The sequence below is a fragment of the Triticum urartu genome, unplaced genomic scaffold, assembly GCF_056163025.1.
Source record: "Triticum urartu cultivar PI428250 unplaced genomic scaffold, HENAU_Tu73 scaffold2, whole genome shotgun sequence".
Lineage (NCBI taxonomy): Eukaryota > Viridiplantae > Streptophyta > Magnoliopsida > Poales > Poaceae > Triticum > Triticum urartu.
This window is the reverse complement of record NW_028260368.1, coordinates 4,399,912-4,409,228: the sequence shown is the minus strand read 5'-3', so window position 1 is coordinate 4,409,228 and position 9,317 is coordinate 4,399,912.

The following is a 9,317-nucleotide window of genomic DNA, read 5'->3' as shown; positions in this document are numbered from 1 at the left end:
AATCGTAGAACAGAATGTGATACGATGAGATAGAATGCAATAGAAATAGAAACAAGGATAGCGAACGGGTTACCTACTCCTAAGGGTCAAAGCAAGCCCTTTAATTCAATTCTTTATTCTTACATTAAAATTCTTACATTAAAGAATGAATAAAATCTCCCCAAGTAGGATTCGAACCTACGACCAGTCAGTTAACAGCCGACCGCTCTACCACTGAGCTACTGAGGAACAAGGGGGGATTCGACCTCCTAGAGTTCAACTCCCGCTCTCAACCCATGAACAATATGAGTCCGAAGCTTCTTTCGTAACTCCCATAATTTCTTCGTAGTGGCTCCGTTCCATGCCTCATTTCATAGGGAAGCCCAAAGTGGCTCTATTTCATTCTATTTCACTTCCTAGCACTTCCTATCATTTAATATCCATCCCTTTGGTCTTATTGACATAAGAGATGTCATTTATAGTCTATCTCTTTCTATATATGGAAAGTCAAGAAATTCTCATCGAAACATCGAGAAATTGTGCATATAGAAAACTCTAAAGAAAGAAAAAAAGGAGACCCATGCCATGATTTTCAAATCTTTTCTATTTAGTAGTCTAAGTTTCTCGATGAGGATAATTAATTCGGTCGTTGTGGTCGGACTCTATTATGGATTTCTGACTACATTCTCCATAGGTCCCTCTTAGATCTTCTTTCTCCAATCTTGGATTAGGGAAGAAGGAGATATTCGCGACTACTGGCGATTTCATTATGGGGCAGCTCATGATCTTCATATCGATCTATTATCCACCTCTGTATCTATTCTTTCTTAGCTAAACAGGTGGAAGATCTATCCAATTTGGTTATATTATATCATGGACTCGAAAAACGGATCTGAATTTGACTGAAATGCACGATCTTCACAGGTATCACTTTTCACGATACCTAAAAGGTGGAATAGCGATTTTCGAACCATTTCCTATAAGAGAATGGTTTCCATTACTTTGAGAAATGGATTCTTATATCAAACTATAGCTATTGCATTAAAGAAGAAAAGAAACTAATAGAAGTCGAAGACGCGGAATGATAGTGAATAGAGAGAAAGATTCTTCTGATTTTCTTGTTTCTATCTACTAGACGCCGTAGAGAATTGAGAATTTTCATGTCTTTCAATTCTCGTACTCGTAATTGGAAAGTTATGGAAGGAGACCCATCATTTTGCAATGAAAACAACATATAAAACTCTGGACAATTTCGAAATCAGGCCAAGCGTCTTAATACATATGCAAAAAAATTCATTATTGGCCCACCATTGATTAGAAGATTTAGCTTGTATGAATCGCTATTGGTTTGATACGAATAATGACAATCGTTTCAGTATGTTAAGGATACAGATGTATCCACAATTCATTTAGAGTTACTTAATAGTCTATTTCTTATACCATATCTCTATCCCGTGAAATTCTCGAGCCAAAAGATGGATGCATATGCTGTGTTTCATTTTGCTAAATGATATCAATTAAATGGTGTATCAATTCCATAAATTGCATATAGCAATAAATAAATCAGCAAAATTCTTTCTAATATTTTAGATAGAAGAAACATTTCTTCTATCTAAAATATTAGAAAGAATGTACCCTTCTATCCAAATCCAATTTGCATCGATAAAATAAATCCAAATTCCAGTAGTAGATGAATAATTGCAAATTTGTGTGTGTACGAGATTAGAATAACTTCAAAATAACTGACATAATTTTGTATTTTTCCTGATCAGAAAAATACATGAAAAAGAAAGGAGGTAGAAAAATTTTTGGATTTATGGTTAAAGAAGAAAAAGAAGAAAACAGGGGTTCTGTTGAATTTCAAGTATTCAGTTTCACCAATAAGATACGGAGACTTGCTTCACATTTGGAATTACACAAAAAAGATTTTTCATCGGAAAGAGGTCTACGAAGACTTTTGGGAAAACGTCGACGTTTGCTGGCTTATTTGGCAAAGAAAAATAGAGTACGTTATAAGAAATTAATCGGTCAGTTGAATATTCGGGAGCAGTAATTTAATCGTTCAAATTTTTTTCTTGTTTTATTATTTTTTTAGTAGTCTTATAGTAGTCTTAGATTTTTCATTTTGATGAGCCTCGCTTTGAGGAATTCATGGAATAATCCATTTTCATGGAATAATGAATTAAGGAAGAAAGGATATGAGTCTACCGCTTACAAGAAAAGATCTCATGATAGTCAATATGGGCCCTCAACACCCATCAATGCATGGTGTTCTTCGACTGATCGTTACTCTCGATGGTGAGGATGTTATTGATTGTGAACCCATATTAGGGTATTTACACAGAGGAATGGAAAAAATCGCGGAAAACCGAACTATTATACAATACTTACCTTATGTAACAAGGTGGGATTATTTAGCTACTATGTTTACAGAAGCAATAACAGTAAATGCACCAGAATTCTTGGAGAATATTCAAATACCACAAAGAGCCAGCTATATTAGGGTAATTATGTTAGAATTAAGCCGGATAGCTTCTCACTTGCTATGGCTTGGACCTTTTATGGCGGATCTCGGCGCACAGACTCCTTTTTTCTATATTTTTAGAGAGAGAGAATTAATATATGATCTATTTGAAGCTGCTACAGGTATGCGAATGATGCACAATTACTTTCGCATCGGAGGAGTAGCCGCCGATCTACCTTATGGATGGATCGATAAATGTTTAGATTTCTGTGATTATTTTTTACGCGGAGTTGTTGAATATCAACAACTTATTACACAGAATCCAATTTTTTTAGAGCGAGTTGAAGGAGTAGGTTTTATTAGCGGAGAAGAAGCAGTAAATTGGGGCTTATCGGGACCGATGTTACGAGCTTCTGGAATACAATGGGATCTTCGTAAAGTAGATCCTTATGAGTCTTACAACCAATTTGATTGGAAAGTCCAATGGCAAAAAGAAGGGGATTCGTTAGCTCGCTATTTAGTACGAATTGGTGAAATGAGGGAATCCATCAAAATAATTCAACAAGCTGTAGAAAAAATTCCTGGAGGACCTTATGAAAATTTAGAAGTCCGACGCTTTAAGAAAGAAAATAATTCTGAATGGAATGATTTTGAGTATAAATTTCTTGGTAAAAAACCTTCGCCCAATTTTGAATTGTCAAGACAAGAGCTTTATGTAAGAGTAGAAGCCCCAAAAGGTGAATTAGGGATTTATCTAGTAGGAGATGATAGCCTTTTCCCCTGGAGATGGAAAATCCGTCCACCCGGGTTTATTAATTTGCAAATTCTTCCTCAGCTAGTTAAAAAAATGAAATTGGCTGATATCATGACGATATTAGGTAGTATAGATATCATTATGGGGGAAGTTGATCGTTGAAATGATAATAGATAGGGTAGAGGTAGAAACTATCAATTCTTTTTCGAAATTGGAATTATTAAAAGAAGTCTATGGACTGATATCGATTCTACCCATTTTGACCCTCCTTTTGGGAATAACAATAGAGGTACTCGTAATTGTGTGGTTAGAAAGAGAAATATCTGCGTCGATACAACAACGTATTGGTCCTGAATATGCTGGCCCCCTGGGCCTGCTTCAAGCTATAGCAGATGGGACTAAGCTACTTTTTAAAGAAGATATTCTGCCATCCCGAGGAGATATTTCTTTATTTAGCATTGGACCCTCTATAGCAGTCATATCAGTTTTATTAAGTTTTTTAGTTATCCCTTTGGGATATCATTTTGTTTTAGCCGATCTTAGTATTGGTGTTTTTTTATGGATTGCCATTTCAAGTATAGCTCCTATTGGTCTTCTTATGGCAGGATATAGCTCAAATAATAAATATTCTTTTTCAGGCGGTCTACGAGCTGCTGCTCAATCCATTAGTTATGAAATACCATTAACTTTTTGTGTGCTAGCAATATCTCTACGTGTGATTCGTTAAAATAGATCTTTTTCCTATAAAATCCATTAACTATTTATATTCCTTTTCTTATTTAGTATTTGGGTTGGTAAGTTAAACTAGATAGCTATATGAGTGAAACAAAACAGCTTATAAATTTGTAGTAAAAAGAAAAAATCTCATTTCCTACGTACAAGAAAAAAGTGGAAGTAAACATAAGCAGTGTAAACTCTTTATCCCAAGGTTGATATTTTTTAATTAGTCATCATATCTTGAAGCGGCCAAGAATAAAGGATTCACGATATGGAATTCCATTACTAGAATACTCCTAGTTATTACTATAACTTAATAATCCATAAGAAGAATCCACCAAAAGTTAGTGAAGGGTTAGGAACACTAAAGTACATAAAGGATTAGTAATGGAAAATCTAAAACATTAGAGATTTTTGCCCATAAAAGGAATCATAATAAGGACTTGCAATTTGTAGAAATTATCAAGTAGTACTTTCTTCGGATTCCGATCCAGAGTATGTTCCCATTCACTTGTTAAGGAAATGGCTATCAAGAACGAATTAACCCTTTATCCATTTTTTCTTTTTAAATACCCCCTCCCTGGGGAAAGAAGAATAGTAAAAAAGATATGGAGTGCACTAGAAAAAATTTTCATTATTTCCTTCCTCTATCCATATTCATGCAGAATTGCTCATGAACTAATACCCAACTCTTTCCATTTATTAATTGAATTCCTATAACAAGTAACAAGTGTTTTATTCCAAGATTAAGTTATTACTGAACAAAGAAAAATTTTCATTATATTATAAAGGATGAGATCAATTCGGAAGCGCTTTTTCTTATTCTAGCAGACGGAATTCCTTTGGTCTAATTTAGGACTTTCAAATCTATTTTATTTTATCTAATTCTATCTACGCCCCCGGGGCTAGGAACAAAACAGTCCTTTCCTTTTTCTGATCATAGAGAAGCCGTATGAAGCTAAGGTTTCATGTACGGTTTTGAAATAGCGGTGGGAACTGTGATGTTATCACCGACTATGATTATCTAACAGTTCAAGTACAGTTGATATAGTTGAAGCACAGTCAAAATACGGTTTTTTTGGATGGAATATTTGGCGTCAGCCTATAGGTTTTCTGGTTTTTTTAATTTCTTCTTTGGCAGAATGTGAAAGATTACCCTTTGATTTACCAGAAGCGGAGGAAGAATTAGTAGCAGGTTACCAAACTGAATATTCCGGTATCAAATATGGTTTATTTTATCTTGTTTCTTACCTAAATTTATTAGTTTCTTCTTTATTTGTAACAGTTCTCTACTTGGGCGGGTGGAATTTATCTATTCCCTATATATCCTTTTTTGATTTTTTCCAAATGAATAAAGCAGTTGGAATTTTGGAAATGACAATGGGTATATTTATTACATTAACTAAAGCTTATTTATTTCTCTTCATTTCTATCACAATAAGATGGACTTTACCGAGGATGAGAATGGATCAGTTATTAAATCTTGGATGGAAATTTCTTTTACCTATTTCCCTGGGCAATCTCTTATTAACAACCTCTTCTCAACTTGTTTCACTATAAATAAGATAATACAATAATAGTAAGAATATTTTCAACACAAAAGCTCTCTCAAACAAGAGAAAGAAACATATCTTTTTCATAGATATTTAGAATGAATATGTTCCCTATGGTAACTGGGTTCATGAGTTATGGTCAACAAACAATACGTGCTACAAGGTACATAGGTCAAAGTTTCATAACTACCTTATCCCACACAAATCGTTTACCTATAACGATTCACTACCCTTATGAAAAATCAATTACACCAGAGCGTTTCCGAGGGCGAATCCACTTTGAATTTGATAAATGTATTGCTTGTGAAGTATGTGTTCGCGTATGTCCGATAGATTTACCCGTTGTGGATTGGAGATTTGAAAAGGATATTAAAAGAAAACAATTGCTTAATTATAGTATTGATTTCGGAGTTTGTATATTTTGTGGCAATTGTGTTGAGTACTGTCCAACAAGCTGTTTATCAATGACTGAAGAATATGAACTTTCTACCTATGATCGTCATGAATTGAATTACAATCAAATTGCTTTAAGTCGGTTACCAATCTCCATAATGGGAGATTACACAATTCAAACAATTAGGAATTCGTCTGAAAGTAAAATAAACAAAGAAAAATCTTCGAATTCAAGAACGATTACTGATTACTAAACTTTGATTTTGTCTTTCTGTTATAAAAATCTAATAATTCTTTATTAAACTTTAAAATTAAACTATAAAGAAAAACGAAAAACTACTGCTTATTGGAAATTATTTCTTATTTTAAATCAGACTAGATTTTCGTGATATAATATAATTTATAACTATAAGTTTATACACAAAAAAATACCCTAATCCTTTTTTCCTTCCTTGAATCCTTTAGTTTTAGTCAGTTCATGAAAAATTTTATACTATTAATTTCTTTTTATCCATAATGGATTTACCTGGACCAATACATGAGATTCTTATGCTATTTGGGGGATTTGTTCTTCTACTAGGGGGTCTAGGAGTAGTATTACTTACCAACCCCATTTATTCTGCCTTTTCGCTGGGATTAGTTCTTGTTTGTATATCCTTATTCTATTTTTTATTAAATTCCTACTTTGTAGCTGTCGCACAACTTCTTATTTATGTGGGAGCCATAAATGTCTTGATCATATTCGCTGTAATGTTCGTAAATGGCTCAGAATGGTCTAAAGATAAGAATTATTGGACTATTGGAGATGGGTTCACTTCACTCGTTTGTATAACTATTGTTTTTTCACTAATGACTACTATCCCAGATACGTCGTGGTATGGAATTCTTTGGACTACAAGATCAAACCAAATAGTAGAACAGGGTCTCATAAATAATGTTCAACAAATTGGAATTCATTTAGCAACCGATTTTTATCTTCCGTTTGAACTCATTTCCATAATTCTTCTAGTTTCTTTAATAGGTGCAATTACTATGGCTCGGCAATAAGAAAACTTAGAAAAAGTACAAATTATAAGAATTGCAAATCTAAAATAAATAACTAAAGAATCACAATTTTGATTTAGTAAAATCCATCTACTGCCAACAAATACCTCCTTTTTTTTTTTTTTTTTTTTCTTTTGTTGTGTAATTGTTCTATTGTAATTAATTGAATCGGTTCAATTCTTGCCCTCATATTGAAATGAATCGAGATTGATAAGGAGTTAGTTAATGATGTTTGAGCATGTACTTTTTTTGAGTGTCTATTTATTTTCGATTGGTATCTATGGATTGATCACAAGCCGAAACATGGTTAGAGCTCTAATATGTCTTGAACTTATACTGAATTCAATTAATCTAAATCTCGTAACATTTTCTGATCTATTTGATAGTCGCCAATTAAAAGGAGATATTTTCGCAATTTTTGTTATAGCCCTTGCAGCTGCTGAAGCCGCTATTGGACTATCCATTCTTTCTTCCATCCATCGTAATAGGAAATCCACTCGTATCAATCAATCTAATTTATTGAATAATTAGACTTTTGAATAATTAGACATAGAATCCTCTAAACAAAGGCGCACATATTAAAATAAATAGAAATCAATACTATTTTCTTAGTATTATTTGAGAATATCCATTTTTTTTAGTAGATTATTGCATAGTATTCTTTTTCACTTAAATGAATTTTTGTATTTGTAATTCATTGATATTGCAATTTGAATATTGCAATAATTTATATTGAAAAGACGATAGCCAATTTATTGGCTAATTCGAATTCGTCTGTACAATTCGTAAAATTCTTTCTTATTTCTTATTTATTGTTGAAATCCAAAATTAAAGTCTCTTGGCTCTCTTCACGCTTTCTCACAAACAGATTAAAAAATAGATTTTTTTTTTTGAAGTTTGGATAAACCATTGCTTCGTCTGGTGTCTACAATACATATGACTCATTATAGTACTAATTTCATTTTTACCAGATCGAAAAATTTTATGTTGAAAAGAAAAATTTATAGATCCAATGTCACATTCCGTAAAAATTTACGATACATGTATAGGATGCACTCAATGTGTACGAGCTTGTCCAACAGATGTATTAGAAATGATACCCTGGGATGGATGTAAAGCCAAGCAAATTGCTTCCGCGCCGAGAACCGAAGATTGTGTGGGTTGTAAGAGATGTGAATCTGCCTGCCCGACAGATTTTTTAAGTGTCCGCGTTTATTTAGGGCCTGAAACAACACGTAGCATGGCTCTATCTTATTGATACGTTACAAAAAACTTCACTCGAATCGTCTGATTCCTCTTTACCGAAGAAGCCTGTGCTCGAAATAATCGAGCACGGGCTTTTCTGGTCAAAACGTATCTTGTCTTTATCACTTTATCATGAGTTATTTTCCTTGGTTAACAATACTTGTTGTTTTGCCGATATTTGCAGGTTCATTAATTTTCTTTTTACCTCATAAGGGAAACAAAGTCGTTAGGTGGTATACTATATCTATTTGTTTATTAGAATTCCTTCTAATGACTTATGCGTTCTGTTATCATTTCCAACTGGAGGATCCCTTAATCCAATTAAAGGAGGATTATAAATGGATAGATGTCTTCGATTTCCACTGGAGATTGGGAATCGATGGACTTTCATTAGGATCTATTTTATTGACAGGATTTATCACTACTTTAGCTACTTTAGCAGCTTGGCCAATTACACGGAATTCGCGATTATTCTATTTCCTGATGCTCGCAATGTATAGTGGTCAAATAGGATTATTTTCTTCGCGAGGACCTTTTACTTTTTTTTATCATGTGGGAGTTAGAATTAATTCCTGTTTACTTACTTTTATCCATGTGGGGGGGGAAGAGGCGTCTATATTCAGCTACAAAGTTTATTTTGTATACTGCAGGCGGTTCCATTTTTTTCTTAATCGGAGTTCTGGGTATGGGCTTATATGGTTCCAACGAACCAGGATTAGATTTGGAAAGATTAATTAATCAATCATACCCTGCAACCTTGGAAATACTTTTATATTTTGGCTTCCTTATTGCTTATGCTGTCAAATTGCCGATTATACCCCTACATACGTGGTTACCAGATACCCATGGGGAAGCACATTATAGTACATGTATGCTTTTAGCGGGAATATTATTAAAGATGGGAGCATATGGATTGATTCGGATCAACATGGAATTGTTACCTCATGCTCATTATCTATTTTCGCCCTGGTTAGTAATAATAGGAGCGATCCAAATAATCTATGCAGCTTCAACTTCTCTTGGTCAACGAAATTTCAAAAAAAGAATAGCTTATTCCTCTGTATCTCACATGGGTTTCATAATTATAGGAATTGGTTCCATAACCAACATTGGACTCAATGGAGCTATTTTACAAATATTATCCCATGGATTTATTGGTGCTCACACT